At 50.5% G+C, this 27,221-nt stretch overlaps 43 non-coding genes across 43 annotated transcripts; 34 read left to right on the forward strand and 9 right to left on the reverse strand.

Annotated features, from left to right (window-relative positions):
- Positions 1-51: 51 nt before the first annotated feature.
- On the forward strand, positions 52-124 carry Trnam-cau (transfer RNA methionine (anticodon CAU)). The gene has a single exon. It is a non-coding gene; the product is annotated as a tRNA-Met (tRNA).
- Positions 125-580: 456 nt separating this feature from the next.
- Positions 581-652, forward strand: Trnae-uuc (transfer RNA glutamic acid (anticodon UUC)). Its single transcript has one exon. It is a non-coding gene; the product is annotated as a tRNA-Glu (tRNA).
- Positions 653-909: 257 nt separating this feature from the next.
- On the forward strand, positions 910-983 carry Trnai-aau (transfer RNA isoleucine (anticodon AAU)). The gene has a single exon. It is a non-coding gene; the product is annotated as a tRNA-Ile (tRNA).
- A 741-nt stretch (positions 984-1,724) lies between these two features.
- Trnag-ucc (transfer RNA glycine (anticodon UCC)) lies at positions 1,725-1,796 on the reverse strand. Its single transcript has one exon. It is a non-coding gene; the product is annotated as a tRNA-Gly (tRNA).
- Positions 1,797-2,127: 331 nt separating this feature from the next.
- On the forward strand, positions 2,128-2,198 carry Trnag-gcc (transfer RNA glycine (anticodon GCC)). The gene has a single exon. It is a non-coding gene; the product is annotated as a tRNA-Gly (tRNA).
- Positions 2,199-2,491: 293 nt separating this feature from the next.
- Trnam-cau (transfer RNA methionine (anticodon CAU)) lies at positions 2,492-2,564 on the forward strand. Its single transcript has one exon. It is a non-coding gene; the product is annotated as a tRNA-Met (tRNA).
- A 456-nt stretch (positions 2,565-3,020) lies between these two features.
- Positions 3,021-3,092, forward strand: Trnae-uuc (transfer RNA glutamic acid (anticodon UUC)). The gene has a single exon. It is a non-coding gene; the product is annotated as a tRNA-Glu (tRNA).
- Positions 3,093-3,349: 257 nt separating this feature from the next.
- Trnai-aau (transfer RNA isoleucine (anticodon AAU)) lies at positions 3,350-3,423 on the forward strand. Its single transcript has one exon. It is a non-coding gene; the product is annotated as a tRNA-Ile (tRNA).
- Positions 3,424-4,164: 741 nt separating this feature from the next.
- Positions 4,165-4,236, reverse strand: Trnag-ucc (transfer RNA glycine (anticodon UCC)). Its single transcript has one exon. It is a non-coding gene; the product is annotated as a tRNA-Gly (tRNA).
- A 331-nt stretch (positions 4,237-4,567) lies between these two features.
- On the forward strand, positions 4,568-4,638 carry Trnag-gcc (transfer RNA glycine (anticodon GCC)). The gene has a single exon. It is a non-coding gene; the product is annotated as a tRNA-Gly (tRNA).
- Positions 4,639-4,931: 293 nt separating this feature from the next.
- Trnam-cau (transfer RNA methionine (anticodon CAU)) lies at positions 4,932-5,004 on the forward strand. Its single transcript has one exon. It is a non-coding gene; the product is annotated as a tRNA-Met (tRNA).
- A 457-nt stretch (positions 5,005-5,461) lies between these two features.
- On the forward strand, positions 5,462-5,533 carry Trnae-uuc (transfer RNA glutamic acid (anticodon UUC)). Its single transcript has one exon. It is a non-coding gene; the product is annotated as a tRNA-Glu (tRNA).
- A 257-nt stretch (positions 5,534-5,790) lies between these two features.
- On the forward strand, positions 5,791-5,864 carry Trnai-aau (transfer RNA isoleucine (anticodon AAU)). The gene has a single exon. It is a non-coding gene; the product is annotated as a tRNA-Ile (tRNA).
- Positions 5,865-6,605: 741 nt separating this feature from the next.
- On the reverse strand, positions 6,606-6,677 carry Trnag-ucc (transfer RNA glycine (anticodon UCC)). The gene has a single exon. It is a non-coding gene; the product is annotated as a tRNA-Gly (tRNA).
- A 331-nt stretch (positions 6,678-7,008) lies between these two features.
- Positions 7,009-7,079, forward strand: Trnag-gcc (transfer RNA glycine (anticodon GCC)). Its single transcript has one exon. It is a non-coding gene; the product is annotated as a tRNA-Gly (tRNA).
- A 293-nt stretch (positions 7,080-7,372) lies between these two features.
- On the forward strand, positions 7,373-7,445 carry Trnam-cau (transfer RNA methionine (anticodon CAU)). Its single transcript has one exon. It is a non-coding gene; the product is annotated as a tRNA-Met (tRNA).
- A 457-nt stretch (positions 7,446-7,902) lies between these two features.
- On the forward strand, positions 7,903-7,974 carry Trnae-uuc (transfer RNA glutamic acid (anticodon UUC)). The gene has a single exon. It is a non-coding gene; the product is annotated as a tRNA-Glu (tRNA).
- A 257-nt stretch (positions 7,975-8,231) lies between these two features.
- Positions 8,232-8,305, forward strand: Trnai-aau (transfer RNA isoleucine (anticodon AAU)). Its single transcript has one exon. It is a non-coding gene; the product is annotated as a tRNA-Ile (tRNA).
- Positions 8,306-9,046: 741 nt separating this feature from the next.
- On the reverse strand, positions 9,047-9,118 carry Trnag-ucc (transfer RNA glycine (anticodon UCC)). Its single transcript has one exon. It is a non-coding gene; the product is annotated as a tRNA-Gly (tRNA).
- A 331-nt stretch (positions 9,119-9,449) lies between these two features.
- On the forward strand, positions 9,450-9,520 carry Trnag-gcc (transfer RNA glycine (anticodon GCC)). The gene has a single exon. It is a non-coding gene; the product is annotated as a tRNA-Gly (tRNA).
- A 293-nt stretch (positions 9,521-9,813) lies between these two features.
- Positions 9,814-9,886, forward strand: Trnam-cau (transfer RNA methionine (anticodon CAU)). Its single transcript has one exon. It is a non-coding gene; the product is annotated as a tRNA-Met (tRNA).
- Positions 9,887-10,342: 456 nt separating this feature from the next.
- Trnae-uuc (transfer RNA glutamic acid (anticodon UUC)) lies at positions 10,343-10,414 on the forward strand. Its single transcript has one exon. It is a non-coding gene; the product is annotated as a tRNA-Glu (tRNA).
- Positions 10,415-10,671: 257 nt separating this feature from the next.
- On the forward strand, positions 10,672-10,745 carry Trnai-aau (transfer RNA isoleucine (anticodon AAU)). The gene has a single exon. It is a non-coding gene; the product is annotated as a tRNA-Ile (tRNA).
- A 741-nt stretch (positions 10,746-11,486) lies between these two features.
- On the reverse strand, positions 11,487-11,558 carry Trnag-ucc (transfer RNA glycine (anticodon UCC)). The gene has a single exon. It is a non-coding gene; the product is annotated as a tRNA-Gly (tRNA).
- A 331-nt stretch (positions 11,559-11,889) lies between these two features.
- On the forward strand, positions 11,890-11,960 carry Trnag-gcc (transfer RNA glycine (anticodon GCC)). The gene has a single exon. It is a non-coding gene; the product is annotated as a tRNA-Gly (tRNA).
- Positions 11,961-12,253: 293 nt separating this feature from the next.
- Positions 12,254-12,326, forward strand: Trnam-cau (transfer RNA methionine (anticodon CAU)). Its single transcript has one exon. It is a non-coding gene; the product is annotated as a tRNA-Met (tRNA).
- A 457-nt stretch (positions 12,327-12,783) lies between these two features.
- On the forward strand, positions 12,784-12,855 carry Trnae-uuc (transfer RNA glutamic acid (anticodon UUC)). Its single transcript has one exon. It is a non-coding gene; the product is annotated as a tRNA-Glu (tRNA).
- Positions 12,856-13,112: 257 nt separating this feature from the next.
- Trnai-aau (transfer RNA isoleucine (anticodon AAU)) lies at positions 13,113-13,186 on the forward strand. The gene has a single exon. It is a non-coding gene; the product is annotated as a tRNA-Ile (tRNA).
- Positions 13,187-13,927: 741 nt separating this feature from the next.
- On the reverse strand, positions 13,928-13,999 carry Trnag-ucc (transfer RNA glycine (anticodon UCC)). The gene has a single exon. It is a non-coding gene; the product is annotated as a tRNA-Gly (tRNA).
- A 331-nt stretch (positions 14,000-14,330) lies between these two features.
- On the forward strand, positions 14,331-14,401 carry Trnag-gcc (transfer RNA glycine (anticodon GCC)). The gene has a single exon. It is a non-coding gene; the product is annotated as a tRNA-Gly (tRNA).
- Positions 14,402-14,694: 293 nt separating this feature from the next.
- Positions 14,695-14,767, forward strand: Trnam-cau (transfer RNA methionine (anticodon CAU)). The gene has a single exon. It is a non-coding gene; the product is annotated as a tRNA-Met (tRNA).
- A 457-nt stretch (positions 14,768-15,224) lies between these two features.
- On the forward strand, positions 15,225-15,296 carry Trnae-uuc (transfer RNA glutamic acid (anticodon UUC)). The gene has a single exon. It is a non-coding gene; the product is annotated as a tRNA-Glu (tRNA).
- A 257-nt stretch (positions 15,297-15,553) lies between these two features.
- Positions 15,554-15,627, forward strand: Trnai-aau (transfer RNA isoleucine (anticodon AAU)). The gene has a single exon. It is a non-coding gene; the product is annotated as a tRNA-Ile (tRNA).
- Positions 15,628-16,368: 741 nt separating this feature from the next.
- On the reverse strand, positions 16,369-16,440 carry Trnag-ucc (transfer RNA glycine (anticodon UCC)). Its single transcript has one exon. It is a non-coding gene; the product is annotated as a tRNA-Gly (tRNA).
- A 331-nt stretch (positions 16,441-16,771) lies between these two features.
- Positions 16,772-16,842, forward strand: Trnag-gcc (transfer RNA glycine (anticodon GCC)). The gene has a single exon. It is a non-coding gene; the product is annotated as a tRNA-Gly (tRNA).
- A 293-nt stretch (positions 16,843-17,135) lies between these two features.
- On the forward strand, positions 17,136-17,208 carry Trnam-cau (transfer RNA methionine (anticodon CAU)). The gene has a single exon. It is a non-coding gene; the product is annotated as a tRNA-Met (tRNA).
- A 455-nt stretch (positions 17,209-17,663) lies between these two features.
- Positions 17,664-17,735, forward strand: Trnae-uuc (transfer RNA glutamic acid (anticodon UUC)). The gene has a single exon. It is a non-coding gene; the product is annotated as a tRNA-Glu (tRNA).
- Positions 17,736-24,410: 6,675 nt separating this feature from the next.
- Positions 24,411-24,482, reverse strand: Trnag-ucc (transfer RNA glycine (anticodon UCC)). The gene has a single exon. It is a non-coding gene; the product is annotated as a tRNA-Gly (tRNA).
- Positions 24,483-24,813: 331 nt separating this feature from the next.
- On the forward strand, positions 24,814-24,884 carry Trnag-gcc (transfer RNA glycine (anticodon GCC)). Its single transcript has one exon. It is a non-coding gene; the product is annotated as a tRNA-Gly (tRNA).
- Positions 24,885-25,177: 293 nt separating this feature from the next.
- Trnam-cau (transfer RNA methionine (anticodon CAU)) lies at positions 25,178-25,250 on the forward strand. Its single transcript has one exon. It is a non-coding gene; the product is annotated as a tRNA-Met (tRNA).
- A 456-nt stretch (positions 25,251-25,706) lies between these two features.
- On the forward strand, positions 25,707-25,778 carry Trnae-uuc (transfer RNA glutamic acid (anticodon UUC)). Its single transcript has one exon. It is a non-coding gene; the product is annotated as a tRNA-Glu (tRNA).
- Positions 25,779-26,035: 257 nt separating this feature from the next.
- Trnai-aau (transfer RNA isoleucine (anticodon AAU)) lies at positions 26,036-26,109 on the forward strand. Its single transcript has one exon. It is a non-coding gene; the product is annotated as a tRNA-Ile (tRNA).
- Positions 26,110-26,850: 741 nt separating this feature from the next.
- On the reverse strand, positions 26,851-26,922 carry Trnag-ucc (transfer RNA glycine (anticodon UCC)). The gene has a single exon. It is a non-coding gene; the product is annotated as a tRNA-Gly (tRNA).
- Positions 26,923-27,221: the final 299 nt, after the last annotated feature.

Raw genomic sequence — 27,221 nt, forward strand, 5'->3', positions numbered from 1 at the left:
ACCACTAGTATTTGCTACTTGCCGAGATACCAGAAGGTTTGGCCATCACGTGCCTCGGTAGCGCAGTAGGCAGCGCGTAAGTCTCATAATCTTAAGGTCGTGAGTTCGATCCTCACCCGGGGCATTTAATTTACTTCCGTTCACAGCTAAATTGACGGCTCTGGGGTTGCGAAGGAGCAAAACAGCTTGTAGTTTGTTATCCATAAGGCTTCAACAACTCAGCGTGAAAATGCTTACTTCCCGTTATTACTACTTGCAGTTCTTTTGTGAAATTTTCAAGAAAAAATGTACTAGTAATAAAACTGAATTTCGTATGATATAACATGTAAAGTCACACAGTGTATGACCTGCTATATAATGACAGGCTGCAGGTCTTTACTTGCGAAATAAGTAAATAAATATTACTACTCACAGCTTTGCTTTTCCTCCTACCCCTGTAACAACGAGGCCAAAAGCAACGGACTGTGACTTTTGCCATGCGCGCCTCGGCATGGGAGAGCGAAAAGATGCTCGCAAACAGGGAAAGTGCGACACGGAAAGCCAGTGGAGGGGGTGTAAACCCCAAAAATAAGCGTGCGCGTCCGGTGTGGTCTAGTGGCTAGGATACCTGGATTTCACCCAGGAGGCCCGGGTTCGATTCCCGGTACCGGAATGTAATTTTTTCGGAACAAAACACGACAAGTTTGGACCCTGCGAAATGCTGTTTCACGTCCTCCTCGCGTTATAGCTACTGGTTCATAAACGTGAGCTGAAAACAGTCGAGAGAAACGGGCACGCAATGAAATTACTACGAGCAGCGGAATAAAGGGAGAAGAGACCCTGGTCCACTGTTGGACTGCTACCATAGAAATGTTACCTGTAAATACGCAGAGCCACTCCGTCTAAGCGCTGGAAGACGGAGTGCACCGAGGCCCGTTAGCTCAGTTGGTTAGAGCGTCGTGCTAATAACGCGAAGGTCGTGGGTTCGATCCCCCCACGGGCCACTTCGATTTTACTACTTCAAAAAGGCAACGCCGATTTCCCCGGGCAAGTATGGTGACAAAGAAATCGTCACATTGTGTGGGAGCTGATAGGGGACCCGAAAGCGACTTGTCGGGACGCGCTAAAACACTTCACAGGTCACAGCACGCTGAACACACAGTTTGTCGTCCGATCACCGCTACTGCGCGACGCTGGGCGTTGTCAGTGCTTGGGCGGGTGACCGCCTGCGAACACAGGGCGCTGCCGACAGTTTCAATTCGTATTTCTCTTTTCTCGTCGGTTTCGGAGCTGCAGCGCTATTCGGTCTAGGGCACTGGCGCCACGTTTTGCCTCTCGGTATGCCAAGTCGCGCCGTGCGGCCACAGTGAAATGAAGGAGCGTGTTGTAAAATTTTCAACAAAGAAAAAAAGAAATGTGCTAGTAATAAAACTGAATTTGTCTGACAGAACATGTAAAATCACACAATGCACGATAACAGGCAGCAGGTCTTTACTTGAGGCATAAGTAATGTTGTGCCCGCCTCGCCATACCTCTCTCAGTCGTTTCGCGTGCTTGTCCTTCTGATATAGGCCGATTGGAGAGCGTCAGCTCTCGCGTCAGCCGAGCAAAGTCGAGACAAGTCGAGACTCAAGCGGAATCGACGCACACAATATAGGGTGGCCTGCAGCCAGTAAGAGGAGGAAAGAAACATTAATTTAATGACGCGTGGCAAAAGTACTCATACGCAGAAGTAAAACGCAGGCTGCGGTGGCCGGGAATCGAACCCGGATCAACTGCTTGGAAGGCAACTATGCTGACCATTACACCACCACCGCACGCTTTTCTTCCGCGCACGCCGCGCTGTGTCTGCTTCCCGCCTGTCGGCGGCGGCTGAAGGTGGTCGCAGCAGCAGGCGCATTACGGGGTAGGCGAGCGCATCCAGACAGCGTCTCTACGCACATTTCGCGTCCTTTGGCAAGAGTCGTCGCGTGCGTGCGCCGCAACACTACTTAGACGATCGCGTTCGGGCGTCATTTTTAAGCAGTGCAGCGCAGGATTCAGCGTTTGTAGCATTCTCTCGAGAGGATGCCACGGCGCTGGACGGCAGTCCCACTTTCCCTTCAGACGTCTGCCGCGGAAAGCACAAGGAAGCTGCAAACTAGCTGAGCATCGGTGGTTCAGTGGTAGAATGCTCGCCTGCCACGCGGGCGGCCCGGGTTCGATTCCCGGCCGATGCATCATTTTGTTTTTTCCCCGATAGTGGAGCTGCGTGTCCTTCGCACTCGAAGTGCGTGGGCCACGAGAATGAACCGCGGGATTCCGTGTGGAAACAACCAAACACGCAGCGCGCACGTCTTCTCGTTTGGACTCCTGCGTGCTATTGTGCATACTGGCGTCGGCCTATCATCGCAAGTTGCCTGCAGCGCCGGGAATGCACGTGTAGTAACAGAAAAAATGAGCCAGCAAGTGCAGACTCTCTACCACTAGTATTTGCTACTTGCCGAGATACCAGAAGGTTTGGCCATCACGTGCCTCGGTAGCGCAGTAGGCAGCGCGTAAGTCTCATAATCTTAAGGTCGTGAGTTCGATCCTCACCCGGGGCATTTAATTTACTTCCGTTCACAGCTAAATTGACGGCTCTGGGGTTGCGAAGGAGCAAAACAGCTTGTAGTTTGTTATCCATAAGGCTTCAACAACTCAGCGTGAAAATGCTTACTTCCCGTTATTACTACTTGCAGTTCTTTTGTGAAATTTTCAAGAAAAAATGTACTAGTAATAAAACTGAATTTCGTATGATATAACATGTAAAGTCACACAGTGTATGACCTGCTATATAATGACAGGCTGCAGGTCTTTACTTGCGAAATAAGTAAATAAATATTACTACTCACAGCTTTGCTTTTCCTCCTACCCCTGTAACAACGAGGCCAAAAGCAACGGACTGTGACTTTTGCCATGCGCGCCTCGGCATGGGAGAGCGAAAAGATGCTCGCAAACAGGGAAAGTGCGACACGGAAAGCCAGTGGAGGGGGTGTAAACCCCAAAAATAAGCGTGCGCGTCCGGTGTGGTCTAGTGGCTAGGATACCTGGATTTCACCCAGGAGGCCCGGGTTCGATTCCCGGTACCGGAATGTAATTTTTTCGGAACAAAACACGACAAGTTTGGACCCTGCGAAATGCTGTTTCACGTCCTCCTCGCGTTATAGCTACTGGTTCATAAACGTGAGCTGAAAACAGTCGAGAGAAACGGGCACGCAATGAAATTACTACGAGCAGCGGAATAAAGGGAGAAGAGACCCTGGTCCACTGTTGGACTGCTACCATAGAAATGTTACCTGTAAATACGCAGAGCCACTCCGTCTAAGCGCTGGAAGACGGAGTGCACCGAGGCCCGTTAGCTCAGTTGGTTAGAGCGTCGTGCTAATAACGCGAAGGTCGTGGGTTCGATCCCCCCACGGGCCACTTCGATTTTACTACTTCAAAAAGGCAACGCCGATTTCCCCGGGCAAGTATGGTGACAAAGAAATCGTCACATTGTGTGGGAGCTGATAGGGGACCCGAAAGCGACTTGTCGGGACGCGCTAAAACACTTCACAGGTCACAGCACGCTGAACACACAGTTTGTCGTCCGATCACCGCTACTGCGCGACGCTGGGCGTTGTCAGTGCTTGGGCGGGTGACCGCCTGCGAACACAGGGCGCTGCCGACAGTTTCAATTCGTATTTCTCTTTTCTCGTCGGTTTCGGAGCTGCAGCGCTATTCGGTCTAGGGCACTGGCGCCACGTTTTGCCTCTCGGTATGCCAAGTCGCGCCGTGCGGCCACAGTGAAATGAAGGAGCGTGTTGTAAAATTTTCAACAAAGAAAAAAAGAAATGTGCTAGTAATAAAACTGAATTTGTCTGACAGAACATGTAAAATCACACAATGCACGATAACAGGCAGCAGGTCTTTACTTGAGGCATAAGTAATGTTGTGCCCGCCTCGCCATACCTCTCTCAGTCGTTTCGCGTGCTTGTCCTTCTGATATAGGCCGATTGGAGAGCGTCAGCTCTCGCGTCAGCCGAGCAAAGTCGAGACAAGTCGAGACTCAAGCGGAATCGACGCACACAATATAGGGTGGCCTGCAGCCAGTAAGAGGAGGAAAGAAACATTAATTTAATGACGCGTGGCAAAAGTACTCATACGCAGAAGTAAAACGCAGGCTGCGGTGGCCGGGAATCGAACCCGGATCAACTGCTTGGAAGGCAACTATGCTGACCATTACACCACCACCGCACGCTTTTCTTCCGCGCACGCCGCGCTGTGTCTGCTTCCCGCCTGTCGGCGGCGGCTGAAGGTGGTCGCAGCAGCAGGCGCATTACGGGGTAGGCGAGCGCATCCAGACAGCGTCTCTACGCACATTTCGCGTCCTTTGGCAAGAGTCGTCGCGTGCGTGCGCCGCAACACTACTTAGACGATCGCGTTCGGGCGTCATTTTTAAGCAGTGCAGCGCAGGATTCAGCGTTTGTAGCATTCTCTCGAGAGGATGCCACGGCGCTGGACGGCAGTCCCACTTTCCCTTCAGACGTCTGCCGCGGAAAGCACAAGGAAGCTGCAAACTAGCTGAGCATCGGTGGTTCAGTGGTAGAATGCTCGCCTGCCACGCGGGCGGCCCGGGTTCGATTCCCGGCCGATGCATCATTTTGTTTTTTCCCCGATAGTGGAGCTGCGTGTCCTTCGCACTCGAAGTGCGTGGGCCACGAGAATGAACCGCGGGATTCCGTGTGGAAACAACCAAACACGCAGCGCGCACGTCTTCTCGTTTGGACTCCTGCGTGCTATTGTGCATACTGGCGTCGGCCTATCATCGCAAGTTGCCTGCAGCGCCGGGAATGCACGTGTAGTAACAGAAAAAATGAGCCAGCAAGTGCAGACTCTCTACCACTAGTATTTGCTACTTGCCGAGATACCAGAAGGTTTGGCCATGACGTGCCTCGGTAGCGCAGTAGGCAGCGCGTAAGTCTCATAATCTTAAGGTCGTGAGTTCGATCCTCACCCGGGGCATTTAATTTACTTCCGTTCACAGCTAAATTGACGGCTCTGGGGTTGCGAAGGAGCAAAACAGCTTGTAGTTTGTTATCCATAAGGCTTCAACAACTCAGCGTGAAAATGCTTACTTCCCGTTATTACTACTTGCAGTTCTTTTGTGAAATTTTCAAGAAAAAATGTACTAGTAATAAAACTGAATTTCGTATGATATAACATGTAAAGTCACACAGTGTATGACCTGCTATATAATGACAGGCTGCAGGTCTTTACTTGCGAAATAAGTAAATAAATATTACTACTCACAGCTTTGCTTTTCCTCCTACCCCTGTAACAACGAGGCCAAAAAGCAACGGACTGTGACTTTTGCCATGCGCGCCTCGGCATGGGAGAGCGAAAAGATGCTCGCAAACAGGGAAAGTGCGACACGGAAAGCCAGTGGAGGGGGTGTAAACCCCAAAAATGAGCGTGCGCGTCCGGTGTGGTCTAGTGGCTAGGATACCTGGCTTTCACCCAGGAGGCCCGGGTTCGATTCCCGGTACCGGAATGTAATTTTTTCGGAACAAAACACGACAAGTTTGGACCCTGCGAAATGCTGTTTCACGTCCTCCTCGCGTTATAGCTACTGGTTCATAAACGTGAGCTGAAAACAGTCGAGAGAAACGGGCACGCAATGAAATTACTACGAGCAGCGGAATAAAGGGAGAAGAGACCCTGGTCCACTGTTGGACTGCTACCATAGAAATGTTACCTGTAAATACGCAGAGCCACTCCGTCTAAGCGCTGGAAGACGGAGTGCACCGAGGCCCGTTAGCTCAGTTGGTTAGAGCGTCGTGCTAATAACGCGAAGGTCGTGGGTTCGATCCCCCCACGGGCCACTTCGATTTTACTACTTCAAAAAGGCAACGCCGATTTCCCCGGGCAAGTATGGTGACAAAGAAATCGTCACATTGTGTGGGAGCTGATAGGGGACCCGAAAGCGACTTGTCGGGACGCGCTAAAACACTTCACAGGTCACAGCACGCTGAACACACAGTTTGTCGTCCGATCACCGCTACTGCGCGACGCTGGGCGTTGTCAGTGCTTGGGCGGGTGACCGCCTGCGAACACAGGGCGCTGCCGACAGTTTCAATTCGTATTTCTCTTTTCTCGTCGGTTTCGGAGCTGCAGCGCTATTCGGTCTAGGGCACTGGCGCCACGTTTTGCCTCTCGGTATGCCAAGTCGCGCCGTGCGGCCACAGTGAAATGAAGGAGCGTGTTGTAAAATTTTCAACAAAGAAAAAAAGAAATGTGCTAGTAATAAAACTGAATTTGTCTGACAGAACATGTAAAATCACACAATGCACGATAACAGGCAGCAGGTCTTTACTTGAGGCATAAGTAATGTTGTGCCCGCCTCGCCATACCTCTCTCAGTCGTTTCGCGTGCTTGTCCTTCTGATATAGGCCGATTGGAGAGCGTCAGCTCTCGCGTCAGCCGAGCAAAGTCGAGACAAGTCGAGACTCAAGCGGAATCGACGCACACAATATAGGGTGGCCTGCAGCCAGTAAGAGGAGGAAAGAAACATTAATTTAATGACGCGTGGCAAAAGTACTCATACGCAGAAGTAAAACGCAGGCTGCGGTGGCCGGGAATCGAACCCGGATCAACTGCTTGGAAGGCAACTATGCTGACCATTACACCACCACCGCACGGTTTTCTTCCGCGCACGCCGCGCTGTGTCTGCTTCCCGCCTGTCGGCGGCGGCTGAAGGTGGTCGCAGCAGCAGGCGCATTACGGGGTAGGCGAGCGCATCCAGACAGCGTCTCTACGCACATTTCGCGTCCTTTGGCAAGAGTCGTCGCGTGCGTGCGCCGCAACACTACTTAGACGATCGCGTTCGGGCGTCATTTTTAAGCAGTGCAGCGCAGGATTCAGCGTTTGTAGCATTCTCTCGAGAGGATGCCACGGCGCTGGACGGCAGTCCCACTTTCCCTTCAGACGTCTGCCGCGGAAAGCACAAGGAAGCTGCAAACTAGCTGAGCATCGGTGGTTCAGTGGTAGAATGCTCGCCTGCCACGCGGGCGGCCCGGGTTCGATTCCCGGCCGATGCATCATTTTGTTTTTTCCCCGATAGTGGAGCTGCGTGTCCTTCGCACTCGAAGTGCGTGGGCCACGAGAATGAACCGCGGGATTCCGTGTGGAAACAACCAAACACGCAGCGCGCACGTCTTCTCGTTTGGACTCCTGCGTGCTATTGTGCATACTGGCGTCGGCCTATCATCGCAAGTTGCCTGCAGCGCCGGGAATGCACGTGTAGTAACAGAAAAAATGAGCCAGCAAGTGCAGACTCTCTACCACTAGTATTTGCTACTTGCCGAGATACCAGAAGGTTTGGCCATCACGTGCCTCGGTAGCGCAGTAGGCAGCGCGTAAGTCTCATAATCTTAAGGTCGTGAGTTCGATCCTCACCCGGGGCATTTAATTTACTTCCGTTCACAGCTAAATTGACGGCTCTGGGGTTGCGAAGGAGCAAAACAGCTTGTAGTTTGTTATCCATAAGGCTTCAACAACTCAGCGTGAAAATGCTTACTTCCCGTTATTACTACTTGCAGTTCTTTTGTGAAATTTTCAAGAAAAAATGTACTAGTAATAAAACTGAATTTCGTATGATATAACATGTAAAGTCACACAGTGTATGACCTGCTATATAATGACAGGCTGCAGGTCTTTACTTGCGAAATAAGTAAATAAATATTACTACTCACAGCTTTGCTTTTCCTCCTACCCCTGTAACAACGAGGCCAAAAAGCAACGGACTGTGACTTTTGCCATGCGCGCCTCGGCATGGGAGAGCGAAAAGATGCTCGCAAACAGGGAAAGTGCGACACGGAAAGCCAGTGGAGGGGGTGTAAACCCCAAAAATGAGCGTGCGCGTCCGGTGTGGTCTAGTGGCTAGGATACCTGGCTTTCACCCAGGAGGCCCGGGTTCGATTCCCGGTACCGGAATGTAATTTTTTCGGAACAAAACACGACAAGTTTGGACCCTGCGAAATGCTGTTTCACGTCCTCCTCGCGTTATAGCTACTGGTTCATAAACGTGAGCTGAAAACAGTCGAGAGAAACGGGCACGCAATGAAATTACTACGAGCAGCGGAATAAAGGGAGAAGAGACCCTGGTCCACTGTTGGACTGCTACCATAGAAATGTTACCTGTAAATACGCAGAGCCACTCCGTCTAAGCGCTGGAAGACGGAGTGCACCGAGGCCCGTTAGCTCAGTTGGTTAGAGCGTCGTGCTAATAACGCGAAGGTCGTGGGTTCGATCCCCCCACGGGCCACTTCGATTTTACTACTTCAAAAAGGCAACGCCGACTTCCCCGGGCAAGTATGGTGACAAAGAAATCGTCACATTGTGTGGGAGCTGATAGGGGACCCGAAAGCGACTTGTCGGGACGCGCTAAAACACTTCACAGGTCACAGCACGCTGAACACACAGTTTGTCGTCCGATCACCGCTACTGCGCGACGCTGGGCGTTGTCAGTGCTTGGGCGGGTGACCGCCTGCGAACACAGGGCGCTGCCGACAGTTTCAATTCGTATTTCTCTTTTCTCGTCGGTTTCGGAGCTGCAGCGCTATTCGGTCTAGGGCACTGGCGCCACGTTTTGCCTCTCGGTATGCCAAGTCGCGCCGTGCGGCCACAGTGAAATGAAGGAGCGTGTTGTAAAATTTTCAACAAAGAAAAAAAGAAATGTGCTAGTAATAAAACTGAATTTGTCTGACAGAACATGTAAAATCACACAATGCACGATAACAGGCAGCAGGTCTTTACTTGAGGCATAAGTAATGTTGTGCCCGCCTCGCCATACCTCTCTCAGTCGTTTCGCGTGCTTGTCCTTCTGATATAGGCCGATTGGAGAGCGTCAGCTCTCGCGTCAGCCGAGCAAAGTCGAGACAAGTCGAGACTCAAGCGGAATCGACGCACACAATATAGGGTGGCCTGCAGCCAGTAAGAGGAGGAAAGAAACATTAATTTAATGACGCGTGGCAAAAGTACTCATACGCAGAAGTAAAACGCAGGCTGCGGTGGCCGGGAATCGAACCCGGATCAACTGCTTGGAAGGCAACTATGCTGACCATTACACCACCACCGCACGCTTTTCTTCCGCGCACGCCGCGCTGTGTCTGCTTCCCGCCTGTCGGCGGCGGCTGAAGGTGGTCGCAGCAGCAGGCGCATTACGGGGTAGGCGAGCGCATCCAGACAGCGTCTCTACGCACATTTCGCGTCCTTTGGCAAGAGTCGTCGCGTGCGTGCGCCGCAACACTACTTAGACGATCGCGTTCGGGCGTCATTTTTAAGCAGTGCAGCGCAGGATTCAGCGTTTGTAGCATTCTCTCGAGAGGATGCCACGGCGCTGGACGGCAGTCCCACTTTCCCTTCAGACGTCTGCCGCGGAAAGCACAAGGAAGCTGCAAACTAGCTGAGCATCGGTGGTTCAGTGGTAGAATGCTCGCCTGCCACGCGGGCGGCCCGGGTTCGATTCCCGGCCGATGCATCATTTTGTTTTTTCCCCGATAGTGGAGCTGCGTGTCCTTCGCACTCGAAGTGCGTGGGCCACGAGAATGAACCGCGGGATTCCGTGTGGAAACAACCAAACACGCAGCGCGCACGTCTTCTCGTTTGGACTCCTGCGTGCTATTGTGCATACTGGCGTCGGCCTATCATCGCAAGTTGCCTGCAGCGCCGGGAATGCACGTGTAGTAACAGAAAAAATGAGCCAGCAAGTGCAGACTCTCTACCACTAGTATTTGCTACTTGCCGAGATACCAGAAGGTTTGGCCATCACGTGCCTCGGTAGCGCAGTAGGCAGCGCGTAAGTCTCATAATCTTAAGGTCGTGAGTTCGATCCTCACCCGGGGCATTTAATTTACTTCCGTTCACAGCTAAATTGACGGCTCTGGGGTTGCGAAGGAGCAAAACAGCTTGTAGTTTGTTATCCATAAGGCTTCAACAACTCAGCGTGAAAATGCTTACTTCCCGTTATTACTACTTGCAGTTCTTTTGTGAAATTTTCAAGAAAAAATGTACTAGTAATAAAACTGAATTTCGTATGATATAACATGTAAAGTCACACAGTGTATGACCTGCTATATAATGACAGGCTGCAGGTCTTTACTTGCGAAATAAGTAAATAAATATTACTACTCACAGCTTTGCTTTTCCTCCTACCCCTGTAACAACGAGGCCAAAAGCAACGGACTGTGACTTTTGCCATGCGCGCCTCGGCATGGGAGAGCGAAAAGATGCTCGCAAACAGGGAAAGTGCGACACGGAAAGCCAGTGGAGGGGGTGTAAACCCCAAAAATAAGCGTGCGCGTCCGGTGTGGTCTAGTGGCTAGGATACCTGGATTTCACCCAGGAGGCCTGGGTTCGATTCCCGGTACCGGAATGTAATTTTTTCGGAACAAAACACGACAAGTTTGGACCCTGCGAAATGCTGTTTCACGTCCTCCTCGCGTTATAGCTACTGGTTCATAAACGTGAGCTGAAAACAGTCGAGAGAAACGGGCACGCAATGAAATTACTACGAGCAGCGGAATAAAGGGAGAAGAGACCCTGGTCCACTGTTGGACTGCTACCATAGAAATGTTACCTGTAAATACGCAGAGCCACTCCGTCTAAGCGCTGGAAGACGGAGTGCACCGAGGCCCGTTAGCTCAGTTGGTTAGAGCGTCGTGCTAATAACGCGAAGGTCGTGGGTTCGATCCCCCCACGGGCCACTTCGATTTTACTACTTCAAAAAGGCAACGCCGATTTCCCCGGGCAAGTATGGTGACAAAGAAATCGTCACATTGTGTGGGAGCTGATAGGGGACCCGAAAGCGACTTGTCGGGACGCGCTAAAACACTTCACAGGTCACAGCACGCTGAACACACAGTTTGTCGTCCGATCACCGCTACTGCGCGACGCTGGGCGTTGTCAGTGCTTGGGCGGGTGACCGCCTGCGAACACAGGGCGCTGCCGACAGTTTCAATTCGTATTTCTCTTTTCTCGTCGGTTTCGGAGCTGCAGCGCTATTCGGTCTAGGGCACTGGCGCCACGTTTTGCCTCTCGGTATGCCAAGTCGCGCCGTGCGGCCACAGTGAAATGAAGGAGCGTGTTGTAAAATTTTCAACAAAGAAAAAAAGAAATGTGCTAGTAATAAAACTGAATTTGTCTGACAGAACATGTAAAATCACACAATGCACGATAACAGGCAGCAGGTCTTTACTTGAGGCATAAGTAATGTTGTGCCCGCCTCGCCATACCTCTCTCAGTCGTTTCGCGTGCTTGTCCTTCTGATATAGGCCGATTGGAGAGCGTCAGCTCTCGCGTCAGCCGAGCAAAGTCGAGACAAGTCGAGACTCAAGCGGAATCGACGCACACAATATAGGGTGGCCTGCAGCCAGTAAGAGGAGGAAAGAAACATTAATTTAATGACGCGTGGCAAAAGTACTCATACGCAGAAGTAAAACGCAGGCTGCGGTGGCCGGGAATCGAACCCGGATCAACTGCTTGGAAGGCAACTATGCTGACCATTACACCACCACCGCACGGTTTTCTTCCGCGCACGCCGCGCTGTGTCTGCTTCCCGCCTGTCGGCGGCGGCTGAAGGTGGTCGCAGCAGCAGGCGCATTACGGGGTAGGCGAGCGCATCCAGACAGCGTCTCTACGCACATTTCGCGTCCTTTGGCAAGAGTCGTCGCGTGCGTGCGCCGCAACACTACTTAGACGATCGCGTTCGGGCGTCATTTTTAAGCAGTGCAGCGCAGGATTCAGCGTTTGTAGCATTCTCTCGAGAGGATGCCACGGCGCTGGACGGCAGTCCCACTTTCCCTTCAGACGTCTGCCGCGGAAAGCACAAGGAAGCTGCAAACTAGCTGAGCATCGGTGGTTCAGTGGTAGAATGCTCGCCTGCCACGCGGGCGGCCCGGGTTCGATTCCCGGCCGATGCATCATTTTGTTTTTTCCCCGATAGTGGAGCTGCGTGTCCTTCGCACTCGAAGTGCGTGGGCCACGAGAATGAACCGCGGGATTCCGTGTGGAAACAACCAAACACGCAGCGCGCACGTCTTCTCGTTTGGACTCCTGCGTGCTATTGTGCATACTGGCGTCGGCCTATCATCGCAAGTTGCCTGCAGCGCCGGGAATGCACGTGTAGTAACAGAAAAAATGAGCCAGCAAGTGCAGACTCTCTACCACTAGTATTTGCTACTTGCCGAGATACCAGAAGGTTTGGCCATCACGTGCCTCGGTAGCGCAGTAGGCAGCGCGTAAGTCTCATAATCTTAAGGTCGTGAGTTCGATCCTCACCCGGGGCATTTAATTTACTTCCGTTCACAGCTAAATTGACGGCTCTGGGGTTGCGAAGGAGCAAAACAGCTTGTAGTTTGTTATCCATAAGGCTTCAACAACTCAGCGTGAAAATGCTTACTTCCCGTTATTACTACTTGCAGTTCTTTTGTGAAATTTTCAAGAAAAAATGTACTAGTAATAAAACTGAATTTCGTATGATATAACATGTAAAGTCACACAGTGTATGACCTGCTATATAATGACAGGCTGCAGGTCTTTACTTGCGAAATAAGTAAATAAATATTACTACTCACAGCTTTGCTTTTCCTCCTACCCCTGTAACAACGAGGCCAAAAAGCAACGGACTGTGACTTTTGCCATGCGCGCCTCGGCATGGGAGAGCGAAAAGATGCTCGCAAACAGGGAAAGTGCGACACGGAAAGCCAGTGGAGGGGGTGTAAACCCCAAAAATGAGCGTGCGCGTCCGGTGTGGTCTAGTGGCTAGGATACCTGGCTTTCACCCAGGAGGCCCGGGTTCGATTCCCGGTACCGGAATGTAATTTTTTCGGAACAAAACACGACAAGTTTGGACCCTGCGAAATGCTGTTTCACGTCCTCCTCGCGTTATAGCTACTGGTTCATAAACGTGAGCTGAAAACAGTCGAGAGAAACGGGCACGCAATGAAATTACTACGAGCAGCGGAATAAAGGGAGAAGAGACCCTGGTCCACTGTTGGACTGCTACCATAGAAATGTTACCTGTAAATACGCAGAGCCACTCCGTCTAAGCGCTGGAAGACGGAGTGCACCGAGGCCCGTTAGCTCAGTTGGTTAGAGCGTCGTGCTAATAACGCGAAGGTCGTGGGTTCGATCCCCCCACGGGCCACTTCGATTTTACTACTTCAAAAAGGCAACGCCGATTTCCCCGGGCAAGTATGGTGACAAAGAAATCGTCACATTGTGTGGGAGCTGATAGGGGACCCGAAAGCGACTTGTCGGGACGCGCTAAAACACTTCACAGGTCACAGCACGCTGAACACACAGTTTGTCGTCCGATCACCGCTACTGCGCGACGCTGGGCGTTGTCAGTGCTTGGGCGGGTGACCGCCTGCGAACACAGGGCGCTGCCGACAGTTTCAATTCGTATTTCTCTTTTCTCGTCGGTTTCGGAGCTGCAGCGCTATTCGGTCTAGGGCACTGGCGCCACGTTTTGCCTCTCGGTATGCCAAGTCGCGCCGTGCGGCCACAGTGAAATGAAGGAGCGTGTTGTAAAATTTTCAACAAAGAAAAAAAGAAATGTGCTAGTAATAAAACTGAATTTGTCTGACAGAACATGTAAAATCACACAATGCACGATAACAGGCAGCAGGTCTTTACTTGAGGCATAAGTAATGTTGTGCCCGCCTCGCCATACCTCTCTCAGTCGTTTCGCGTGCTTGTCCTTCTGATATAGGCCGATTGGAGAGCGTCAGCTCTCGCGTCAGCCGAGCAAAGTCGAGACAAGTCGAGACTCAAGCGGAATCGACGCACACAATATAGGGTGGCCTGCAGCCAGTAAGAGGAGGAAAGAAACATTAATTTAATGACGCGTGGCAAAAGTACTCATACGCAGAAGTAAAACGCAGGCTGCGGTGGCCGGGAATCGAACCCGGATCAACTGCTTGGAAGGCAACTATGCTGACCATTACACCACCACCGCACGGTTTTCTTCCGCGCACGCCGCGCTGTGTCTGCTTCCCGCCTGTCGGCGGCGGCTGAAGGTGGTCGCAGCAGCAGGCGCATTACGGGGTAGGCGAGCGCATCCAGACAGCGTCTCTACGCACATTTCGCGTCCTTTGGCAAGAGTCGTCGCGTGCGTGCGCCGCAACACTACTTAGACGATCGCGTTCGGGCGTCATTTTTAAGCAGTGCAGCGCAGGATTCAGCGTTTGTAGCATTCTCTCGAGAGGATGCCACGGCGCTGGACGGCAGTCCCACTTTCCCTTCAGACGTCTGCCGCGGAAAGCACAAGGAAGCTGCAAACTAGCTGAGCATCGGTGGTTCAGTGGTAGAATGCTCGCCTGCCACGCGGGCGGCCCGGGTTCGATTCCCGGCCGATGCATCATTTTGTTTTTTCCCCGATAGTGGAGCTGCGTGTCCTTCGCACTCGAAGTGCGTGGGCCACGAGAATGAACCGCGGGATTCCGTGTGGAAACAACCAAACACGCAGCGCGCACGTCTTCTCGTTTGGACTCCTGCGTGCTATTGTGCATACTGGCGTCGGCCTATCATCGCAAGTTGCCTGCAGCGCCGGGAATGCACGTGTAGTAACAGAAAAAATGAGCCAGCAAGTGCAGACTCTCTACCACTAGTATTTGCTACTTGCCGAGATACCAGAAGGTTTGGCCATCACGTGCCTCGGTAGCGCAGTAGGCAGCGCGTAAGTCTCATAATCTTAAGGTCGTGAGTTCGATCCTCACCCGGGGCATTTAATTTACTTCCGTTCACAGCTAAATTGACGGCTCTGGGGTTGCGAAGGAGCAAAACAGCTTGTAGTTTGTTATCCATAAGGCTTCAACAACTCAGCGTGAAAATGCTTACTTCCCGTTATTACTACTTGCAGTTCTTTTGTGAAATTTTCAAGAAAAAATGTACTAGTAATAAAACTGAATTTCGTATGATATAACATGTAAAGTCACACAGTGTATGACCTGCTATATAATGACAGGCTGCAGGTCTTTACTTGCGAAATAAGTAAATAAATATTACTACTCACAGCTTTGCTTTTCCTCCTACCCCTGTAACAACGAGGCCAAAAAGCAACGGACTGTGACTTTTGCCATGCGCGCCTCGGCATGGGAGAGCGAAAAGATGCTCGCAAACAGGGAAAGTGCGACACGGAAAGCCAGTGGAGGGGGTGTAAACCCCAAAAATGAGCGTGCGCGTCCGGTGTGGTCTAGTGGCTAGGATACCTGGCTTTCACCCAGGAGGCCCGGGTTCGATTCCCGGTACCGGAATGTAATTTTTTCGGAACAAAACACGACAAGTTTGGACCCTGCGAAATGCTGTTTCACGTCCTCCTCGCGTTATAGCTACTGGTTCATAAACGTGAGCTGAAAACAGTCGAGAGAAACGGGCACGCAATGAAATTACTACGAGCAGCGGAATAAAGGGAGAAGAGACCCTGGTCCACTGTTGGACTGCTACCATAGAAATGTTACCTGTAAATACGCAGAGCCACTCCGTCTAAGCGCTGGAAGACGGAGTGCACCGAGGCCCGTTAGCTCAGTTGGTTAGAGCGTCGTGCTAATAACGCGAAGGTCGTGGGTTCGATCCCCCCACGGGCCACTTCGATTTTACTACTTCAAAAAGGCAACGCCGATTTCCCCGGGCAAGTATGGTGACAAAGAAATCGTCACATTGTGTGGGAGCTGATAGGGGACCCGAAAGCGACTTGTCGGGACGCGCTAAAACACTTCACAGGTCACAGCACGCTGAACACACAGTTTGTCGTCCGATCACCGCTACTGCGCGACGCTGGGCGTTGTCAGTGCTTGGGCGGGTGACCGCCTGCGAACACAGGGCGCTGCCGACAGTTTCAATTCGTATTTCTCTTTTCTCGTCGGTTTCGGAGCTGCAGCGCTATTCGGTCTAGGGCACTGGCGCCACGTTTTGCCTCTCGGTATGCCAAGTCGCGCCGTGCGGCCACAGTGAAATGAAGGAGCGTGTTGTAAAATTTTCAACAAAGAAAAAAAGAAATGTGCTAGTAATAAAACTGAATTTGTCTGACAGAACATGTAAAATCACACAATGCACGATAACAGGCAGCAGGTCTTTACTTGAGGCATAAGTAATGTTGTGCCCGCCTCGCCATACCTCTCTCAGTCGTTTCGCGTGCTTGTCCTTCTGATATAGGCCGATTGGAGAGCGTCAGCTCTCGCGTCAGCCGAGCAAAGTCGAGACAAGTCGAGACTCAAGCGGAATCGACGCACACAATATAGGGTGGCCTGCAGCCAGTAAGAGGAGGAAAGAAACATTAATTTAATGACGCGTGGCAAAAGTACTCATACGCAGAAGTAAAACGCAGGCTGCGGTGGCCGGGAATCGAACCCGGATCAACTGCTTGGAAGGCAACTATGCTGACCATTACACCACCACCGCACGCTTTTCTTCCGCCCACGCCGCGCTGTGTCTGCTTCCCGCCTGTCGGCGGCGGCTGAAGGTGGTCGCAGCAGCAGGCGCATTACGGGGTAGGCGAGCGCATCCAGACAGCGTCTCTACGCACATTTCGCGTCCTTTGGCAAGAGTCGTCGCGTGCGTGCGCCGCAACACTACTTAGACGATCGCGTTCGGGCGTCATTTTTAAGCAGTGCAGCGCAGGATTCAGCGTTTGTAGCATTCTCTCGAGAGGATGCCACGGCGCTGGACGGCAGTCCCACTTTCCCTTCAGACGTCTGCCGCGGAAAGCACAAGGAAGCTGCAAACTAGCTGAGCATCGGTGGTTCAGTGGTAGAATGCTCGCCTGCCACGCGGGCGGCCCGGGTTCGATTCCCGGCCGATGCATCATTTTGTTTTTTCCCCGATAGTGGAGCTGCGTGTCCTTCGCACTCGAAGTGCGTGGGCCACGAGAATGAACCGCGGGATTCCGTGTGGAAACAACCAAACACGCAGCGCGCACGTCTTCTCGTTTGGACTCCTGCGTGCTATTGTGCATACTGGCGTCGGCCTATCATCGCAAGTTGCCTGCAGCGCCGGGAATGCACGTGTAGTAACAGAAAAAATGAGCCAGCAAGTGCAGACTCTCTACCACTAGTATTTGCTACTTGCCGAGATACCAGAAGGTTTGGCCATCACGTGCCTCGGTAGCGCAGTAGGCAGCGCGTAAGTCTCATAATCTTAAGGTCGTGAGTTCGATCCTCACCCGGGGCATTTAATTTACTTCCGTTCACAGCTAAATTGACGGCTCTGGGGTTGCGAAGGAGCAAAACAGCTTGTAGTTTGTTATCCATAAGGCTTCAACAACTCAGCGTGAAAATGCTTACTTCCCGTTATTACTACTTGCAGTTCTTTTGTGAAATTTTCAAGAAAAAATGTACTAGTAATAAAACTGAATTTCGTATGATATAACATGTAAAGTCACACAGTGTATGACCTGCTATATAATGACAGGCTGCAGGTCTTTACTTGCGAAATAAGTAAATAAATATTACTACTCACAGCTTTGCTTTTCCTCCTACCCCTGTAACAACGAGGCCAAAAGCAACGGACTGTGACTTTTGCCATGCGCGCCTCGGCATGGGAGAGCGAAAAGATGCTCGCAAACAGGGAAAGTGCGACACGGAAAGCCAGTGGAGGGGGTTAAACCCCAAAAATGAGCGTGCGCGTCCGGTGTGGTCTAGTGGCTAGGATACCTGGCTTTCACCCAGGAGGCCCGGGTTCGATTCCCGGTACCGGAATGTAATTTTTTCGGAACAAAACACGACAAGTTTGGACCCTGCGAAATGCTGTTTCACGTCCTCCTCGCGTTATAGCTACTGGTTCATAAACGTGAGCTGAAAACAGTCGAGAGAAACGGGCACGCAATGAAATTACTACGAGCAGCGGAATAAAGGGAGAAGAGACCCTGGTCCACTGTTGGACTGCTACCATAGAAATGTTACCTGTAAATACGCAGAGCCACTCCGTCTAAGCGCTGGAAGACGGAGTGCACCGAGGCCCGTTAGCTCAGTTGGTTAGAAGTCTGCCTGCAGCGGCGGTGGCGAGCGGTTCGTCGTGCTGTGCTTCGCTCTGCGGCTGGCTTTGTTTACATCCGCTGTGTAAGTCTGTGCGTTTTCGCCGGCGCTTCGCAGTAGTTAGATATTCTGTCAACGTTCGAAAATGCAGTAATGGCTCAACTTAGTAGAAAGGACACTCTGAAATTTACCTTTGATCGACGTTTTGCTCGACCTAAATCTTTCGAAATTGAGGATTGGTTAGAGGAAGTTGTTCAAGTTCCGTTTGAAGATACTGTTGGTTTTCACTTGTCAATTGTGAGTAGTGTGATGTACTTGAAGCTGAAAAACCCTGAGTTATGCGAACGAGTTGTCAATAATACCGGTGGTAAACTTAAGTTTAAACACAGTGATGGAACTATTGGCGAAGTTACTGTCGATCATGTGGGACTTGGTATTCGAACAATTCGAATTTTTGAGCTACCCTTTGAAGTTCCTACAGATGCGATCAATCTTGTTATTGCACCCTTTGGGAAGGTCCTCAGTAATTTTGCAGAAAAATGGTCCGGTGCTCACAAATATCCGGTTTTGAACGGTGTCAGGCAGTTGAAGGTGGACTTATTACGACATATTCCGTCTTACATTAACGTTTGCGGTTATCGAGGTATCGTCATTTATGATGGTCAACCACGAACGTGTGCAGCTTGCAATTCTCCAGGTCATATTCGTTCTGAATGTATTCAAAGACGTGTTGTGCAGCTGCCGACAGGTGAACCGGTGAAGTCCGCGGAGATGACTATTTTGTCCACCACTTACGCTTCGGTGGCTCGCGACCAACCGACCGACCAACTGCCCATGGATACCGAAGTAGACATTCGCCCCCAACCAACCCTTCCTCCAACGGCCGAGCAACTTGTTGACATTTCTGAGCGACAAGAGCAACACCTGAGTGTGAGTGACGTGGTTGATTCCGTAGCGCAGTCCCCGACTCTGTCAACAGAACAAAATTCCACCTCCTCAGAGACGCAGGTCAGGACTGTGACTGCTGAATGTCGTTCCCCACAACCCCACCATGAAATCTCGGATTCCGATGAGCGTTGTCCACCTGCTAAATCCCCGCGGAAGAACAAGAAACGCAGAATCGCCCGCCAGGGTGCGGAAGAGGCGGCGGCGTCGTTGCGGGGAAAGGTGCAGCAAATCATGGACAAAGTCAGTGCAAAATCACCAGAATCCTCCCGACAACAGGCGCTAACTTCTGCACACCTGCGGGATGAAGATCGTGCAATCACGCTAACTGAGCCCTCTCGCGATGCTACCGGCCAGGTGTCTCCCATGTGCAGTGACGATGTTGATCATTGTTTAAAAGAACAACGACAACATCATCCTCTTGCGTCCAAGAACCCCAGCACTATAGACTGGGCGGCGGAACCAGAGGTCGAACACATGGACGCTGATGCAACTGATATTCCAGTCACTTCCCGATTTCCCGAACAGCCTTCTACGGCAGCAGAACCGGCACATGATGATAAGTTACTGGATCCACGGCAGGCAAACAAAGAAGAGGACTCTGACTTCTTTTAAAACGGCGCCGATTCCTTCTTACTCTCGTAAGAGCGTGAATGACTGATCAGCAGGCGTATAAAATTGGTACATTAAATATAAATAAAATCCGCAGTTCCCTCAAACTCGACAACATCGTAGACCTCTTATACGCCGCCGACATTGATATCCTCTTGCTTCAGGAGGTCGCCGACATTGCTTTGAACCACATTCCCGGTTATAATGTGACGGCCAATCCGGGACACGGTTCCGATTTAGGCACCGCTATTCTCACGAAAGAAGGAATTATCGTCCAGAATGTAGAACGACTCATAAGTTGTAGGGGAATTGGCGTGACTATCAATAATGTTAGACTCCTAAATCTGTATGCACCATCCGGCTCAACTAATAGGCGACGCCGAGCGGACTTTTTCAAGGAAGAAATACTTCCGCTTTTTGCAACACAATATGACCACCTAATATTGGCGGGAGATTTTAACTGTGTACTTAACGCCAAAGATCAGACGCCGCATTTCAATACATCGATTGAATTAGAACAGATCGTCAAGGATTTACGTTTAGTCGATACGTGGGAGCACAAGTTTGGTACAACACCTGGTTTTACTCACGTCACGAATCATTCAGCGAGTAGATTGGACCGCATTTACGTATCGGACACTCTCAGACAGCGAATTTTACAAACTGAGGTCTGGCCAACCAGTTTCTCCGACCATGCGGCTTATATTTGCACGCTGAATTTGGGGAAACAGGAAACCTACCGAGGCAAAGGACTATGGAAACTAAATGTTGCACATTTAGACGATCCTGAATGCAGAGAAGCCTTCACTCGAGCGTGGAATGAAAGTGAAGCCAAATTCAGTACGTACGGCTCGGCATTGCAATGGTGGCTCGAATGCGCTAAACCGAAAATTCGTAAATCCATGATACAATATTCCCGGAATAAGAACTGGTGGTTTAAGAGAACGATGGAGTTTTATTATCAATGTCTTCGAGACTTATATACTCTTGATGCCACTGTGATTGACAACTACCCCCGCATTAAAAGACTGCAAGCAAAAATATTACTTTTGAAACGAAAACAGATGGAAGGTTACAAAATTAGAGGTCGGGTTTCGACTATGGCAAAAGGCGAACAGCCATCCATTTATCACCTGATACGTGAAACTAAACGAGCACGGACAAAGATCTTAACTGAACTACAATCCGAAGACGGCACGATTCTAACTCGGCAACACGATATCAGAGACGCCGTTCAAACTTATTACACTGACTTGATGTCCAATAAACCTACCGACGACGAAGCCCTTGCAGAGTTCCGGAGCAGCTTAACGCACAGGCTTCGCCCTGCGGATGTAGCCGAACTCGTCACCGATGTAACGGAAGATGAACTGGAAGATGTGGTGTTCCACAGTCCAAAAAACAAATCTCCCGGATGTGACGGTCTCCCGGTGGAACTTTATCAAGTCTTCTGGCCACAACTGAAGACAAAGCTGACGGTGCTCTGCAACGAACTTCTCCAACCGGACATGCCCATTCCTCCGCCATTCAGTGAAGGACTTGTGGTCTTACTCCCGAAACGGACGAGCAATAACACCGTCGCAACTTTGCGACCCATTACGTTGCTCAACAGCGACTACAAAATTTTTGCTCGCATTCTCGCAACGAGAATGAAAACTGTGATGCATACCGTCATTGGATCACATCAAACGAGTGTTGGAAAGGACAGAGCTATATATCAGACATTATCAGACTATCGAGATGTGATTTCTGTTGCGGACGCTTGCAAAATCCGATGTGCTATCGTAACTTTAGATTTCGCACAGGCTTTCGACAGAGTGAACCATCCTTACCTTTTCCAGATAATGCAGACTCTGGGTTTTCCTCCGCAGTTCATCAGCATCATACAGAAATTGTTACGGAATAGTACATCCAAACTTGTCGTTAACGGTCAGCCAAGTCGCGCCGTCCCGATAAACAGTTCTGTTAGGCAGGGCTGCCCTATGTCGATGGCGCTGTTTGCCATTGCGATCGAACCGCTGCTAGTCACCTTGACGGAACGTTTACAAGGACTCCACATACACGGGCAGAAGATAGTGTGCCGAGCTTACGCTGATGATGTTACCTTCCTAGCTATGAATGTCAATGAGGTCGAGAGGGGTCTCCTGATCATCTCACAATATGAAAAGGCATCTGGTGCGAAACTGCATTGGACGAAATCAGGGATCATGAACGTTGGGCAAGGCATAGGCGCGATCGGTCATGGCCAGCTTAAAGAGATCACTAGGATGACGTGTCTCGGTGTCGATTTTCGGAACACCATCCGCCACACCATTGCCGCCAATTATAAGCAATTGCTCAACAAAATTCGTGCTTGTGCGAAGTTACATAGCGTCAGGAAATTGGACGAGCTTCAAAAGGTTGAATTGGCCAATATTTATATCACTGCCAAAATCAATTATGTGGCTCAAGTTTTGCCCATCCCCACCGATATAGCCAAATGCATGCTGTCCGCGCTTGGACACTTTGTATGTCGTGGCCAGATCTTTAAAGTTCGATATGACACCTTGACACTCCCAACGCGAGATGGCGGACTCAGTCTCACCGATGTACACAAAAAAGCGAAAGCTCTTTATTTCTGCAAAACTTACAAGCTATGGAAACAGTCACCGACCAGTCTGACCGCTCTTGTCCTGAATGAAATCGCACCGACTGATCTTCAACCGCCAATTGATGTGCACCATATACCGACTGCGCTCTACCACTTCAAGAGTTTTCTCTTAGAGTATAGTTATGTCCATACAACAGTCTCTGAAAAGAATTTGACGACAGTTAAGGCAATCTACAACTCCTTTGTGGCAACTAAATCACGGAATGTTATCGAACAAAAATTTCCAAACTACAACTGGGACGCGACGTGGCAAAACATCCACAGCCCCTACTTACCTTCGCAAGTAAAGGCGACGTGGTACGCTGCCGTCAATAGAAAAATCCCGACGCAGTCCAGGCTTCATGCAATTCATTTGCAGGACTCGCCAATGTGTGTCACGTGTAATCTCATAGACAGCGAAGAACACCGTTTCGTCTGTGGTACCACGAAAGATATATGGGGTTACGCCCGACAGAAACTGTCGAGCATCAAGAGGACCTCACCATCTGCGATAACGCCAGCTGACTTTCTCAACCCTGAAGCAATCCCATTTCCCAGGACAAAGCGGAATGCTGTCAACTGGATAATAGGTCACACAGTGCACTATATTTTTAGTACTGGCGATAAGAACAAAGACGATTTCGTTCTATACCTGACCCTGCAGCACAGCATGATCGCACGCGAACGTAACTACAAGGCGACCTTTGCCAACTTTTTAAGCAAGACCATTGTGTGATATGCGATTCGACACTCGACCCGTCAGTCTTGCCATGACGGGGAACGTAATATTTAAAGAACGCCCGAAACTATACCACGAGACATGAATGCATGTTTAACCTTCTTTCGAAGTAAGGCGAAACCGACTATTCGCTACATCATTGAGGAGCAGCAGAGGACAATAACAGACGAAAGATGTGAAGACAACACTAGAGAAAAAAAACAAACACTTTTCGTTTTCTTATATTTTGCACCAACAAAGGAGAAGATTCCTTTTTAATCACTAATTTCTTATTTATTTATTTATTAATCCTAACCAGAAAAGGTACTTTAGTTCGACACTGCTTAACATAGTTGATAGTGTCATCATTTTTTTTTGCTGTTAACGCCTCACTCACCTAGAAGAAATGGATTGAGTTCTGGTGGAAGAATGGATCCCTTCTGGAAGATCCTCATAAAAAAAAAAAAAAAAAAAAAAAAAAGAGGAAAAAAAAAGTGGTTCAAACAAAATTATAAATAAAAAATAAAAAAATTAAAAAAAATTAAAAAAAAAAAAAAAAAAAAAAGTGGTTAAGGAAAAAAAAAAAAAGAAAAAAAAAAAAAAAAAAAAGTGGATAAGGCGTCGGACTTCGGATCTGAAGATTACAGGTTCGAATGCTGTCACGCTCATGTTTTTCCAAAAAAAAAAAAAAAAAGTTGGTTAGAGCGTCGTGCTAATAACGCGAAGGTCGTGGGTTCGATCCCCCCACGGGCCACTTCGATTTTACTACTTCAAAAAGGCAACGCCGATTTCCCCGGGCAAGTATGGTGACAAAGAAATCGTCACATTGTGTGGGAGCTGATAGGGGACCCGAAAGCGACTTGTCGGGACGCGCTAAAACACTTCACAGGTCACAGCACGCTGAACACACAGTTTGTCGTCCGATCACCGCTACTGCGCGACGCTGGGCGTTGTCAGTGCTTGGGCGGGTGACCGCCTGCGAACACAGGGCGCTGCCGACAGTTTCAATTCGTATTTCTCTTTTCTCGTCGGTTTCGGAGCTGCAGCGCTATTCGGTCTAGGGCACTGGCGCCACGTTTTGCCTCTCGGTATGCCAAGTCGCGCCGTGCGGCCACAGTGAAATGAAGGAGCGTGTTGTAAAATTTTCAACAAAGAAAAAAAGAAATGTGCTAGTAATAAAACTGAATTTGTCTGACAGAACATGTAAAATCACACAATGCACGATAACAGGCAGCAGGTCTTTACTTGAGGCATAAGTAATGTTGTGCCCGCCTCGCCATACCTCTCTCAGTCGTTTCGCGTGCTTGTCCTTCTGATATAGGCCGATTGGAGAGCGTCAGCTCTCGCGTCAGCCGAGCAAAGTCGAGACAAGTCGAGACTCAAGCGGAATCGACGCACACAATATAGGGTGGCCTGCAGCCAGTAAGAGGAGGAAAGAAACATTAATTTAATGACGCGTGGCAAAAGTACTCATACGCAGAAGTAAAACGCAGGCTGCGGTGGCCGGGAATCGAACCCGGATCAACTGCTTGGAAGGCAACTATGCTGACCATTACACCACCACCGCACGCTTTTCTTCCGCGCACGCCGCGCTGTGTCTGCTTCCCGCCTGTCGGCGGCGGCTGAAGGTGGTCGCAGCAGCAGGCGCATTACGGGGTAGGCGAGCGCATCCAGACAGCGTCTCTACGCACATTTCGCGTCCTTTGGCAAGAGTCGTCGCGTGCGTGCGCCGCAACACTACTTAGACGATCGCGTTCGGGCGTCATTTTTAAGCAGTGCAGCGCAGGATTCAGCGTTTGTAGCATTCTCTCGAGAGGATGCCACGGCGCTGGACGGCAGTCCCACTTTCCCTTCAGACGTCTGCCGCGGAAAGCACAAGGAAGCTGCAAACTAGCTGAGCATCGGTGGTTCAGTGGTAGAATGCTCGCCTGCCACGCGGGCGGCCCGGGTTCGATTCCCGGCCGATGCATCATTTTGTTTTTTCCCCGATAGTGGAGCTGCGTGTCCTTCGCACTCGAAGTGCGTGGGCCACGAGAATGAACCGCGGGATTCCGTGTGGAAACAACCAAACACGCAGCGCGCACGTCTTCTCGTTTGGACTCCTGCGTGCTATTGTGCATACTGGCGTCGGCCTATCATCGCAAGTTGCCTGCAGCGCCGGGAATGCACGTGTAGTAACAGAAAAAATGAGCCAGCAAGTGCAGACTCTCTACCACTAGTATTTGCTACTTGCCGAGATACCAGAAGGTTTGGCCATCACGTGCCTCGGTAGCGCAGTAGGCAGCGCGTAAGTCTCATAATCTTAAGGTCGTGAGTTCGATCCTCACCCGGGGCATTTAATTTACTTCCGTTCACAGCTAAATTGACGGCTCTGGGGTTGCGAAGGAGCAAAACAGCTTGTAGTTTGTTATCCATAAGGCTTCAACAACTCAGCGTGAAAATGCTTACTTCCCGTTATTACTACTTGCAGTTCTTTTGTGAAATTTTCAAGAAAAAATGTACTAGTAATAAAACTGAATTTCGTATGATATAACATGTAAAGTCACACAGTGTATGACCTGCTATATAATGACAGGCTGCAGGTCTTTACTTGCGAAATAAGTAAATAAATATTACTACTCACAGCTTTGCTTTTCCTCCTACCCCTGTAACAACGAGGCCAAAAGCAACGGACTGTGACTTTTGCCATGCGCGCCTCGGCATGGGAGAGCGAAAAGATGCTCGCAAACAGGGAAAGTGCGACACGGAAAGCCAGTGGAGGGGGTGTAAACCCCAAAAATGAGCGTGCGCGTCCGGTGTGGTCTAGTGGCTAGGATACCTGGCTTTCACCCAGGAGGCCCGGGTTCGATTCCCGGTACCGGAATGTAATTTTTTCGGAACAAAACACGACAAGTTTGGACCCTGCGAAATGCTGTTTCACGTCCTCCTCGCGTTATAGCTACTGGTTCATAAACGTGAGCTGAAAACAGTCGAGAGAAACGGGCACGCAATGAAATTACTACGAGCAGCGGAATAAAGGGAGAAGAGACCCTGGTCCACTGTTGGACTGCTACCATAGAAATGTTACCTGTAAATACGCAGAGCCACTCCGTCTAAGCGCTGGAAGACGGAGTGCACCGAGGCCCGTTAGCTCAGTTGGTTAGAGCGTCGTGCTAATAACGCGAAGGTCGTGGGTTCGATCCCCCCACGGGCCACTTCGATTTTACTACTTCAAAAAGGCAACGCCGATTTCCCCGGGCAAGTATGGTGACAAAGAAATCGTCACATTGTGTGGGAGCTGATAGGGGACCCGAAAGCGACTTGTCGGGACGCGCTAAAACACTTCACAGGTCACAGCACGCTGAACACACAGTTTGTCGTCCGATCACCGCTACTGCGCGACGCTGGGCGTTGTCAGTGCTTGGGCGGGTGACCGCCTGCGAACACAGGGCGCTGCCGACAGTTTCAATTCGTATTTCTCTTTTCTCGTCGGTTTCGGAGCTGCAGCGCTATTCGGTCTAGGGCACTGGCGCCACGTTTTGCCTCTCGGTATGCCAAGTCGCGCCGTGCGGCCACAGTGAAATGAAGGAGCGTGTTGTAAAATTTTCAACAAAGAAAAAAAGAAATGTGCTAGTAATAAAACTGAATTTGTCTGACAGAACATGTAAAATCACACAATGCACGATAACAGGCAGCAGGTCTTTACTTGAGGCATAAGTAATGTTGTGCCCGCCTCGCCATACCTCTCTCAGTCGTTTCGCGTGCTTGTCCTTCTGATATAGGCCGATTGGAGAGCGTCAGCTCTCGCGTCAGCCGAGCAAAGTCGAGACAAGTCGAGACTCAAGCGGAATCGACGCACACAATATAGGGTGGCCTGCAGCCAGTAAGAGGAGGAAAGAAACATTAATTTAATGACGCGTGGCAAAAGTACTCATACGCAGAAGTAAAACGCAGGCTGCGGTGGCCGGGAATCGAACCCGGATCAACTGCTTGGAAGGCAACTATGCTGACCATTACACCACCACCGCACGCTTTTCTTCCGCGCACGCCGCGCTGTGTCTGCTTCCCGCCTGTCGGCGGCGGCTGAAGGTGGTCGCAGCAGCAGGCGCATTACGGGGTAGGCGAGCGCATCCAGACAGCGTCTCTACGCACATTTCGCGTCCTTTGGCAAGAGTCGTCGCGTGCGTGCGCCGCAACACTACTTAGACGATCGCGTTCGGGCGTCATTTTTAAGCAGTGCAGCGCAGGATTCAGCGTTTGTAGCATTCTCTCGAGAGGATGCCACGGCGCTGGACGGCAGTCCCACTTTCCCTTCAGACGTCTGCCG

Source organism: Schistocerca gregaria, unplaced genomic scaffold (assembly GCF_023897955.1).
Source record: "Schistocerca gregaria isolate iqSchGreg1 unplaced genomic scaffold, iqSchGreg1.2 ptg000912l, whole genome shotgun sequence".
NCBI classification, from domain to species: Eukaryota; Metazoa; Arthropoda; class Insecta; order Orthoptera; family Acrididae; genus Schistocerca; species Schistocerca gregaria.